At 46.3% G+C, this 12,643-nt stretch overlaps 1 protein-coding gene across 2 annotated transcripts in view; it reads left to right on the top strand.

Annotated features, from left to right (window-relative positions):
* The window catches only part of LOC138820889 (N-acetyllactosaminide alpha-1,3-galactosyltransferase), a 72,981-nt gene that overhangs the window by 4,710 nt on the left and 55,628 nt on the right, over positions 1 to 12,643 (top strand). Inside the window, exon 1 of one of the 2 annotated variants that reach the window (XM_070012863.1) lies at positions 6,786 to 7,029. The exons of the other annotated variant lie outside the window; for it this stretch is intronic. The gene's annotated coding sequence lies outside the window, so the exon portion shown is untranslated. Of the gene's footprint in view, positions 1 to 6,785; positions 7,030 to 12,643 lie in introns of those variants that run through there. 2 annotated transcript variants of the gene reach the window in all.

Below are 12,643 nucleotides of genomic sequence, written 5' to 3'. Positions count from 1 at the left end.
AGCCCACCTAGTCTTCCGGAGTGACAGAGCCCACCGCAACAAAGTTGTTAACAAAGAAGCAACTTTATTAAGGTTCCCATGATCACTGGTCAGGGCCGCAGCACAGGCTTGGGAGCTGGTACCGCAACCCCTAGCAGCCCACATACTTTGGTTTTTAAAGGCAAAAATCCATGCGCAGGTGGCCAATGGGATCGTAACACACACAAAGGATTGTACAGTCATACCAGACCACATGCAGGTGGCCAATGAGGTTACAGTTTGTCTGCAATGGCTGTTTAAACCAGCCTATCACCTTGGTTTAAAATGGCACATAAATTTGGAGGTGTAAGGCTGGATTTACTTTTTGGTGGACAAAAGGCGGAGCTTACCAGAAGCACGAGGTGTCACCACTTTGAGCCAGATTACCACCTATCTGTTTTCTGGGTCAATCTTTAACTGAGCCATCAAGGGTGGGTTAGGTTGTTAAGGGGAGGTGGACTAGATGCATTTTTTTCATTCTGGGAACGAAAAACAAAGGCAAAGCTCAAAATGGAATCCTACCAGCTTGGGCCCCATCTCAGGGTCCACTTAAGGGGAGAGGCAGGTCCTTCAAAGTGGACATACAGGAAATGGACAAGATGGCTACCAAGTCAATGGGGTTCATAGAAAAAAACCAGAAGCAAACCTGCCTTCAAGCAGCTCACCATCTAGATGAGGTAAGTGTATAAAAATCTCACTGTGTGCTTTGTGCTTGTTCAAATGCTGTCTCTCTATTCAGCACTTTCGTGTTTATGTCATAGGGGCATAGTGTGTGCCTGGTAAGAGGTGGCCACTGAGTGGTGGGACTTTGCTTGCATTTAAGTAGACTCTGAACTATTCGGAGGTACAAAAGCAATAGCTTCTAAAACTTCTTTTGGTGGGGGTGAGGGGGCATTATTGTGATTGAACTCAGGGCCTTGATCTTACTTGGCTTTTTTGGCTGGGATTCTACAAGCCGAGTCATGCCTTCAGCCTTGCTTTTGGATGGTTAATTGGACATGGAATTGTACAGACTTCCTTCCTGGACTAGCTTTGGACCTCAATCCCCTAGATTTCAGGTTCTTGAGTAGCTAGGATTATAAGCCTAAATCACTGATATCTTGGCATTCTTTTAAAATGTTCAAAGCTCTTTTTGTTTAAATCTTTTACCTGCTTGTTGCATGGAGTATATGCCTGGGGATTGGAGCTGGTCTTGTTTTATATTTTTTGTGTAGATAGCTAATTGCCCAGTAACAATTTTAAAAAGTTGTACTATACATCATAACACAAATTACATGTAAAAGAACAATCATTTTATTTAAATTAAAAAAAAAACAACCAAAAGAACCCCCCCCCCCCACAAAGTTTTGTTACATAGTCCAGGCTGACCTTGAGGTCAGTTTGTAGCCAGGCTGGCCTTGAACATTTCTCCTGATCAACCTCTCAAGTGCTGGGATTACAGGTATTCACTATCACATCCAGCACATGGTTTAATTTTTTTCTAAACATAGGCTGAGGCTAAGTAGGCTTCGGTAGCTCCACTGAAATCATTTATAACTTGAATGCTTTCTTTTTTTATTAGCCATGCTGGGGGTTGAACTCAGAGCCTTGTATATATATAGGCAAATATTCTACCACTGAGCCATACCTCCAACCCTCTCTCCCCTCCCTCCACCAAATGGTTAAGTCATTCTAAAGGGTGCAGTTGAATGACATTTATACAATCTCAATGTGGTGTAGGGTCACCACTATCTAGTTCCAGATCATTGTCCACCCTCTCAAAACGGACACTGTGCCCATTAAGCAGTCTCTCTCCCTTCCCAACCTTAGCCCCTGGCAACCATTTATCTGCCTTGTAGCTCTAAGAATTTGCCTAACCATTCACTTAGCGGAATGCTGTCAAAGTTCACCTAAGGTGTGCGCCATTCGTCTCAATGCTGAGTAATATTCTAGTGAGAGCTGGGTCACATTTTGTTGATCTGTTCCTCAGGTGATAGACAGCTGGGTTGATTCCCTTTTTGAGCCATTGTGAAGAGTGACACCATGCACATTCCTGTACCAGTTTTTGTCTGCACATCTGTTTCTGATTGTTTTTGATGCCAAGAATGCTTTCTGAATGATCTGATCTTCCCCCCACCTCTGTCTCACCCTGAGTCACCACATGTGTGTGGTTCTTTCTAGGCTCGTTAATCTGATCCCTTGGTCTAATAATCCCTCCTGACACCAGTGCTGTACAATAGTCCCTGCTTATCCCTGGTTTCATTTCCTGAGGTTTTAATTATCCCTGGTCAACCTCAGACTAAATATATTACATGGAAAAACTAAATAAGTCACAAGTTGTGTGTGTGTGTGTGTGTGTGTGTGTGTGTGTGTGTGTGTGTGTGTGTGTGTGTGTGTGTGTGTGTGTGTGTGTGTGTGTGTGTGTGTGTGTGTGTGTGTGTGTGTGTGTGTGTGTGTGTGTGTGTCATTGTCTTATTAGGTAGCCCAGGCTTGCCCTGGAATGTGCTATGTATCGTTAGCTGCTCCTGAACTTGCAGTCATACCTCTGCCTCTCAAATGCTAGGATTATAGGTGTGCACCACTATGCCCAGCAGCATGTTTCATTTGTTTGTTGATTTGTTTTGGGCATTTTGGGGTTATGAGCTTGAGGCCTGTGCTTGTGTGTGTGTGTGTGTGTGTGTGTGTGTGTGTTAAAGACAGGTCTTAACTTGTGATTCTTTTGCCTCTACTTTCTGAGAGCTGAGATTACAGATATGTATAGCCACAATTGGCTTTTAATAATTTTATCACAACACGTTGTTATAACTGTTGTATTATCAGTTGTTATTGATCTCTTATTGTTACTAATCTCTTACTGCCTAATTTATAAATTGAATTTCATCATAGCGTGGGTCTATATGTATAGTTAAAACCATATACAGAGGGCTATTGTCTTATGATCAGACTATGCCTCATCTTCAGTGGTTAATATTCTAAGGTGAAATGTTTTTGTACATCATACCTGTTGAACATCATGATGTAGCCTAACCTAACTTAAATGCATTTACTACACTTACATTAGCCAATAGGTGGGCAAAATCCTGCAACACAAAGTATTTTTAATCTAATTTGGGGCCAGTACCAAGGTTTGAACTCAAGGCCCCAGGCTCTTACTGAAGCTCTTTTGCCCAAGGTGACCATTCAACCACTTGAATCACACCTCCATGTCTGGCTTTTGGTGGCTGGGTAATTGGAGGTAACAGTCAGAAGCGACAGACCAATTGTACTTTTCTGTCCATGTTGACTTTGAACTTCTATCTTCAGTGCCTGGCTGAAAATATTTTTAGCATACTGTTGAATATGGTATGTAACTTGTGAACACAGGTGAACATCAGAATGGTTGTGCAGACATGTTTTCACACCAATGTAAAGTCAAAAGACTGAATGTTGAACCATGGTAATTTGGAGACTCTGTTTCCAGCATCCACTAGAGGTCTTGAAACTTACTCTCCTCGACAGCTTTGTGGCACGTCTTGCTTGATAACTGGTTGAGCAAATGCCCCTGTCAAAACTGCATTGTCAAAACTATATTGGGTACATTTGGACATTTGCTCTTCCTTATGAATATTTAGCAGCTCATTAAATCCCGTCCCCCCCCCCCAACTCCACTGGGATTAGTTTTGAATTTATGGTTGCTTTGAGCAAAATGGTTATCTTCCTTACATTTGAATTTTCTAGAATACCCCCAAACTTAGCAATTGGCTAGGGCTATTGTCCCCCAACTCTCCTTCTGGCTGTGCTGTCAGATCCCTAGACCGGGAGCAATTCCTGACAGCAACAGCCTTTACTGACACTATCTAGCTTGTTCTTCAGGTCTCTTCAGCTTCCACAGCTGTAGGGCTTCACTATTAACGTGCTGAAAGAATGATGGCAATATAAGAAGGTCTTTTTCCTCAGGCATTTGGATATACCTAAGAAATGGCAAATGAAAAAAGCTGACCTCAGCATGCCTTTCCCTCTTCCCAGGGAAAAGGCCTGTGTGGTTACCTCCTTTGTGAAGTACTTGGAGTGATGGCTATCCAATGGTCAGAAATACCTCAATGTTTGCCTGGTCTACCTTCCTCTCATCTCCTGCCTGCGATGCTTGGGCCTTTCCTTAATGTGAATTCATTTTTATTTCACTTCTCCCTTGAGCTAGTTCTTTTTCCTCCAGTTTGCATAGAGGGAAAAGGTGTCTCAGAAGACCAGAATGACTCATTTAAGGCCTCGCATCTAGAACTCCTGATATATATATATATATATATATATATATATATATATATATATATATATATATATATATAGTTTGGTATATAACCTGATATATAATCTTCAAGGTTATTTTTCAACTGAGACATTCATTCAGTAGAATTGATAGTCTGACTTTGAGAACTATATGGGGAATCAAAAAAAAAAAATCTAACCTACAGTGGTGAGTAACACTAAAGTAGGTGTAAGTCTAAAACTTATGCATGGAATTCTCGTGTCCATGGTTCTTTGAACCAACCATAAAACTAACGCTAAATTTTCAAGCAAAAGAGACAGAATCAGGCAGGCATTAGTAGTGGCTCACACCTGTAATCCTAGATTCTCAGGAGGCTGAGATGTGAGGACCATGATTCAAAGCCAGCCAGCCAGATAGATCTGAAAGACTCTTACTTTCATCTAACCAGTAACAAGCTGGAAGTAGAGGCATGGCTCAAGTGGTAGAGCATCAGCCTTGAGTGAAAAAGCTAAGGAAGAGTGGGAGGTCCTGAGTTCAAGACCTAGCACAGACATACACATACAGAGAGAGAGAGAGAGAGAGAGAGAGAGAGAGAGAGAGAGGTTCTAAACAAATTTAAAAATTGAAATCAGTATTAGATTAACTGATTAACCTGGGTGTGACAGAGTAACAGCATAGTATTTCTGTCATCTTTTGATCTTAATCACTATAGGCCATCATATTCACTATCATTGTTTCTATTTTTTTTTTTTTTTTTGGTCGGTCCTAGAGCTTGAACTCGGCCTGGGAGCTGTTCCTGAGCTCTTTTTTTTTTTTTTTGTTCTTTTTTTTTTTTTTTTTGTTCCTGAGCTCTTTAGCTCAAGGTTAGTGCTCTACCACTTGAGCTACACTTAGCACTGTACACTTGAGCTGTGTATGTGGTACTGAAGAATTGAAACCTGGGCTTCATGCATGCTAGGCAAGCACTCTACCGATAGGCAAGCACTCTACCACTGGGCCACATTCCCAGCCCCATTGTTTTCTTTAAAAAAAAAATTTATAATTCAACTTAATGGGCTGAACAATGTACTCTCCAGTACAATAATGGAAAGCAGGAAATAATCCCTGCAGCCTCCTCATTCACTGTGTATTTACTGTGGAGCTCACTGCCAATGAACTATGACAAGTGTGTTCCTAGAAGACAATAATGGCACAATTTATCATCTAGTAAAGGGCCCATTGTGCCGGCTGCATTGAGCTCATGGCCTCTCCCAACACCTCACTGATTGGCTTCTCCCAATATCTCACTCTACCACCCACCAGGAAACGCCATTCTCCTAACTTCCACGGGAGACTTTACCTGCTTGTAGGCTCTGTATGCCCTTCAAGTATTCACCCAGTCCTCTGTTCCTTCCTCATTAGTAGGAGACAATGAACATTACACATCATGCCTGAGCTGTTGGCTGCATTCATGATGTCCATCCAACCCCAGTGTATTCCATTCCAATGCATTCCTCTATTTCAGAAGCGAATTTCTCAGTCCATGGAAATGACATTCAATGCCAAATGATGCTGGTACTGCAGCTTGAACGCAGAGCCTAGGTGTGCTGTCCCTTTTTCGCTCAAGATTATCGCTCCACCACTTGAGCCACAGCTCCAGTTTTTGCTGGTTGACTGGAGAAAAAAAAAGAGTCCTTGGCCAGCTGGCTTGGAACTGCAACTGTCAGATGTCAGCCTCCTGAGTAGCTAGGATTGTAGGGGTGCACCACTAGCATGAGCCTTGGCAAAGGACTTTTTTTTTTTTTTTTTTTTGGTAAAAACAGATCTACCTGAGCCCAAAGCAGGTGTGTGTGTGGGGGGGGAGGACAAATCAAATAAATGAGTAGAGCCTGAGGGGCCTAGAAGTGAATCACTTTCACCCAGGGCACAGAAACACAAACCTCCGAAACACAACTCAATTTGGTTCTCTCATAAACAATCCCAGAACAGGACCTCAGGGGTTCTGGGGCACCTGATCTCAGCCACAGTGAGTTCCAAGACCACGAATTCTGTGAACCAGCACCTGCAGGTCCTTTGCTAGGGGCCTGGTAACCAGGATTTTTTTTGGGGGGGGCTTCCACCTCATCACCCCAACAAGAGTCACAGCAGTGGTTTTCCAGCCTGCGGCGATTCCTTTCTGGGGGAAAGAAATGGTGAGCAAAGTCTCTGGCACCCCCCCCCCCCGCATCTGGCTGTGCGCCAGGGCTCCCGGGTACCTGGCTTGTAGTCCAGGGTGACTGATGCCCGTCCCCTCCCTCCCACTATGGCCGTGTGCAGACCACAGCGGGCAGGAGGCCCCTGGGGCGCGCCCCAGGGAGCGTGGTTTTTTTTTTTTTTCTTTTTGCTTGTTTCAGGTTTTTTTCTGCTTGAGTGAAAATGAAACAAACAGCATCCCTGCGCACCGGCCAGACGCACATGCACCGAGCTCGCTCACGCACCCGCGGGGCCGGCCTCCCCTAGCTGCCGTCTGTGTCCGGGGCGGGGACAGCCCCGCTCGGCGGCGGGCTGGAGAGCTCGCAGCCTGCCGTCCAGCGCGCACGCTGCTCGCCCGCTCGCCCGCCGCGGCCCCGCCGCGCGCTGCCTGGAGGAGGCGGTCCCGACCCTCCGCCCCGGCTGCAGCCCGGGCCCCCGCCCCGGTCCCCGGGCGGGAGGGAGGAGCGCATCCCGCCCGCCACGCCCGGCCTGGCTCCCGCGGAGACAGCTCGTTGACTGCCTTGGGTCCCCGGAGCCGCTGACCGCGCCGGCCCTGGAGCCTGGGTCCTGCGGATCAGGTGGGTGCTGGGGGTGGGGGGGGCAGGGAAGGAGTCCTGGCCGTGGGCCACGCGTGAGGGGGCTGGGATGCGGGGTGCAGGGCACCCCCATGTCCCGCGAGTGGGTAGCGTGGAGAGCAGGGCGGGTCACCGCCCCCGCCCTGGGTCTGCCCTGTCTTCATGGTCCCTGCTTTTGTTCTGGCCATTTCCTGGAGGTCCAGCTCCGACTCGGCCTCCATCCCCCATCCTGGGCTGGTCACTGCCTCCGGTCGAGCCATCTAGACTGCGGGATCTGCGGGCCCAGGTCACCCCGGCCGGACCCATTTCCCCCGCCCGGAGACTCCTGCCGGGCCGGGGCGGGGCGGGCGGGTGGAGCGCTCGGAGTCGGCGCTGCCGTGCCCGGGGAGGCTGGAGCGGTCTGCCACCGTGCACCGCGGCTCCGGTCCCGGACGAGGTGGGAGGGGAGAGGGCTTCTGGGAAAAGGGGAGCTGGGGGTGGAGGGGGTGGGGTGGGGAGGAGAGACCGAGAGACGCAGACAGACCCGCGAGAGCTCACCAAAGCTGAGGACCAAAGCCAACAGGGGGTGCAGACACTAGAACTTCGGTAGCCACCGTGCTGGCTGCAGGGGGGAAGTGCAGGACGCACCGGGTCCCGGCAGTTTGGCAAACCACCCCGTAGTCCAAAGGGGACGGCCATTCACTGCGCCTTTGAAAATGGCAGAAAACCAAGCCAAACGGAATGGAATGGTCGCCCAAACTCATGGGGAAAAAAACCCCCAAACACCAAAAACACCCCCAGGAAACAATAAAAAAGGGGTTAAAAAATGGCAGGGGGTGGGGTGAGGGAGTCGAGGGTCTCAAGATTCCCTCCTCTTCCCTCCTGAGGGTGGAGTGGGCGCTGGGGGAGGGCTGATCGGAAGGATGTGGGGAGGAATACAGGCCCCGAGGGGTTTCAATGCTCTCCTCCCCCATCCCCCCCAAAAAAGGAACCTATACCCACCTCCCCAAGAGGCTGGTTTTTGTGTGTGAGAGTTGTTTTTTTGTTGGTGTGTGTGTGTGTGTGTGTGTGTGTGTGTGTGTGTGTGTGTGTGTGTGTGTGTGTGTGTGTGTGTGTGTGTGTGTGTGTGTGTGTGTGTGTGTGTGTGTGTGTGTGTGTGTGTGTGTGTGTGTGTGTGTGTGTGGCGTTGCTCCGTCTTCTGTGCTCCTGGATCCCCAGCAGGCCTGGTTGTCTCTTTTATTTACCTGGGAATAAATAGGTTTACTTCCAGAGGCTCTGATGCAAGCTGGAGCACCGGGCTGGCCTCTCCCAGTTGGAAGGAGAGACACCTCTCGGCTGTCTTGTCAGGTTCCTGGACTGAGTGATAAAGGCTAGTGCTGGAGAGTCCCTTGCCCCCAGGCTCTGAGTAAGCAAATACTAGGAGGGTCAAGGGCCTTAAGGGGTAGGGGCGTAGTTACTGTCCCTGCTTGGCTACCATAGAGCACTTTCTACTTTCTTTAGTTATTTCTGGGAGCGCTTTGCCTCCTGTCCAGATGGAGGCAGGATACAGGCCCAAGTTATCTCTCTTACTAGTAACAGGTGCTCAATCACTGAGTGAGGCAGGGCTGAAAGAATCCCTAGAAGATTCCAGGTCCTGGAGGCCTTGCTAAAGGGCCCTATTGCCAGGAATACTTAGAAGGCAGGGCTCTGGTACTTGTTGTAGACGGAGTCACTTCTGCCTTTCTGCTTGGGGAAAGCACAGAGGATGTTTTGGACTTTCCTCTTATCTATTCTAATCTGGTCATTTTCCCTAGAGTGACTGAGGTCAAGAAGTATGCTAGGTGATTAGACTCAGGTCCTCCGGTGGCCGAACCCCATGGCCACTGTTCCAGGCCTTTTCCTGGCCATGGTGGCCCTGAGCAGCCATTTCCAGGTTTTACCATCAGCCTACCTAGTCAGGTACTCTTGAGCCATACCTCTCTACTTCTAGCTTTTAGGTGGCTTATTACATGAGAATCTGACCTTAGCTGCTTTGGGCTGACTTTGGACCATGATCTATCTCAGCCTCCAGAGTAACTCGGATTATAGGCCGGAGCCCCTGGCCCCTGGCTATTGTTATTGTTGTTGGTGGTAGTCATGGGGATTGAACTCTGGGCCTGGGCCGGGTCCCTGAGCTCTTCAGCTCAAGGGTAGCAGGCTGCTACTTGAGCCACAGCGCCACTTCCGGCTTTTTCTGCTTATGTGGTGCTACGGAATGGAACCCAGGGCCTCATGCATGCAAGGCAAGCACTGCACCACTGAGCCACCTTCTCAGCCCCATGGTGGGACTTTTAAGTGTAGGTTGATTTTGCATGTTCCCCAGCCTAGCAGGGTAAGAAGAGATGTCACTGACCTGTCTTATTGATGAGGAAATGAAGTTTCACAGAGACTACATAACTCACTCTTGGGCACTCAGCGTGTACACTGCAGACAGGACTTGTATGCATTTCTGACTGGCTCTGAGGTTTGTGTTCTTTCCAGTCAGCATCGCTCCTCAAGGTTAGAAAATGGCTAATGGATAGATGTCATCAGGTGCAGCAAGACTGAAAGGGATTGGTTGAACGGAGGACGTATTAAGTTGGGAGGCTGTACGTGTGCATTTGTACTATAAGCATTATTTTGTTTGAAATGAATGTACTTTCTGTCCAGTGATTTCTGTTTGCTTTGCAGTTTATTTTATAGATACTGACAATTTATTTTTTCTAATTTTATTTTAGACATTAATAGGGCTTGAGCTTGAGCTTGCTAGGCTAGGACTCTACCTTTTTTGTTTTTGTTTTTACATACAGTCTTATAGTTTGGCCTTGGATTTTGATCTTCCTATCTCTGCCTCCCAAGTAGCTAGGATTATAGATGTGAGCCAACATACAGGCCCTTTTGATTTTTAAAGTATAGTCTATATACACTAAAATCCACAACTCTTAAGTACTTGGCTCAATGAGATCTGACAAATATTTATTCCAGTGTAACTACCATAAAAAATGAGACAGTAAGCTGGGTGCCAGTGGCTCACACCTGTCATTCTAGCTACTCAGGAGGCTGAGATCTGAGGATTGCAGTTCAAAGCCAGCCAGTCTATGAGACTCTTATCTCCAATTAGCCACCAGAAAACCAGAAGTGGCGCTGTGGCTCAAGTGGTAGAGCACTGGCCTTGAGCTAAAGGGCTGAGGGACAGTGCCCAGGCGCACAGTTGAAGCCCCATGACCACCACCACCACCACTAACAAAATAGACAGTAAATGTTTGCGTCAGCCTAAAATTTCTTATATCTAATTAGTTTTCCTTCTATCCATCCAGTTAATGAATTTCTCATTTTATCACCCACTGATTAATTTTCCCTGTTGTTGAACTTCAGGTACATGAAGTCCTATGGTATGTACGTATTCTTACATGCCTAGCTTATTTCACTGAATGAAATTATTATTATTTTGGAGTGGTGGTTTGAGTCAAGTCTCATTATGTAGCCCAGGTAGGCTCTGAATTTGTCTTAGCCTCTCAAGTATTGGGATTATGTTAACATGATGCTTAGAGAATTATGTGTATTGTGTGTGCATATGAATTGTTCCTTGTTATTGCTGAGTTGTATTCCATTGCATGGCTATGGCACAGTTTATCTCTTCTGTTAATAAACATTTTGATTGTTACCAGTTCAAGGCTATTATGTGAACAGTCTTGTTCTTTTTGACCATTTGCCTTGAGCCAGGAGTGAAATTACTGGGTCATTCAGTATATACCATCATGTAGGCCTATAGCAATGTATTAGGGCTGTCCATATGCTAGACAAGAGATGCTGTTGATTAATTTTAGTAATTTTAGTGACGTGTGTGGTAGCTTATTGTGGCTTTGACCTTATGTTTTTAATGATTTTCTTTTGGTTTATGGGGACGACAACATGAACAGGGACAGACTATGAAATAAGATGGCAGTGTGCAGCCACAGTGGACCATGATTTAGGAGGGAAGGAACCAAGTGCAACTTGGCACCAACTTGGAAGTTGCATTGGGAGATTAGATCACTGGAAATGCACTGCAAGTAGTTTTGGTGGCGATGAGGACAAGCCTGCAAGATTGCTGAGGGGTGAGAAGGAAAGCAGTGGAGACAATGAGCATAGCTGGCTTTTAAGAAATTGACTTATGGGGCTGGGAAGGTGGCTCAGTGGTAGATGCTTGCCTTGCATGCATGAGGCCCCAGGTTCAATTCCCTAGCACCACATTAGCAAAAAGAAAAAAAGCGAAAGTGGTGCTGTGGCTCAAGTGGTAGAGCACTAGCCTTGAGCTGAAGAGCTGAGGGACAGTGCCCAGGCCCAGAGTTCAGGCCCCACGACCGGACTCCCCCCCCCCCAAAAAAAAAAAAAAAAAGAAAGAAAGAAATTGATTTAAAGCTGGGCACTAGTGGCTCAAGTTTGTAATTCTAGCTTCAGGAGGCTGGGATCAAGGATCATGGTTTGACGCTAGACCAGGCAGGAAAGTTTTAGAGATTCTAATAAACCACTAAAAACTTGGAAGTGAATATGTGGCTTGTGTGGTAGAGCTTTAGGGAACACACACACACACACAAACACACACACACACACACACACACACACACACACACACACACACACAGAGTGAAGCTGTGGCTTATGTGGTAGAGCTTTAGGGAAAACACACACCTACCTCAGAGACAGCACACACACACACACATAGTGAAGCTGTGGCTTATGTGGTAGAGCTTTAGGGAAAACTCACACACACACACACACACACCTACCTCAGAGACAGCACCCAGGCCTTGACTTCAAGCCCTAAGACTGGTACCCCCCTAAAAAAAATATTTTAAAAAAGTTGACTTAGTTTAGGTGCCTGTAACTCATGCTTATAATCCTAACTACTCAGGAGTCTGATACCTGAGGATTGAGTTAGATGCTAGCTCAAGACATCTGAAGAGATAGACTGGAGATGAGATTGGATATGAGTGAAAGAAGGTGAAAAGACTCATCAGTGAAACCATTCTTTGTTGATTCTCCCCATTGCTCTCATCTCCTTATCATGGCACGTGTGGGTCTTCACAATCTCAACTTCTCATCTCATGAGTGCAGCTTCAGTTAGCTTCTGCTGTGGTCTTGCTGCACAGCAAAAAATACATGTTTGGCTTTTAAGCTACTTATGTATTGTTCACATAATGTATTACCTACAAAGCTAATATCATGTGACTCATGGTTTTGTGGCTCTACCTAGGCGAAGCTAGGCAGAAGTTTTGCCCCAAGTGTCTTCTTATTATGGGATCCAGGTTAAGGGCTGTGTTTCTGAAATATATGTGTGTGTGTGTATGTGTGTGTGTGTGGTGTGTGTGTTTATGTATATATATATATGTATATTTGTATATATATGTATATGTGTGTATCTCATATATACACATATTAAATATATATCAACATGTATATCAGCAAGGTAAAAGCTAGAGCACCAAGTGATGGCCTGATATATTTAAAATCTTTCATTCTGTACTGGCATATTGTCACTTTTTCCTACTTTCCATTGTCACTACCAGTCATATGACTAAGTTCAGAGTCAACTAGGAAGAGACATCTACTTTGCTTATTTGCAGGAAATGAATTTTTGGAAACAACAATCCAATTGACC

Source organism: Dipodomys merriami, unplaced genomic scaffold (assembly GCF_024711535.1).
Source record: "Dipodomys merriami isolate MVZ:Mamm:240054 unplaced genomic scaffold, mDipMer1.0.p SCAF_11, whole genome shotgun sequence".
Classification (NCBI taxonomy): Eukaryota; Metazoa; Chordata; class Mammalia; order Rodentia; family Heteromyidae; genus Dipodomys; species Dipodomys merriami.
The sequence above is the reverse complement of the archived record's forward strand: the minus strand, read 5'-3'. Positions and strand labels throughout refer to the sequence as shown.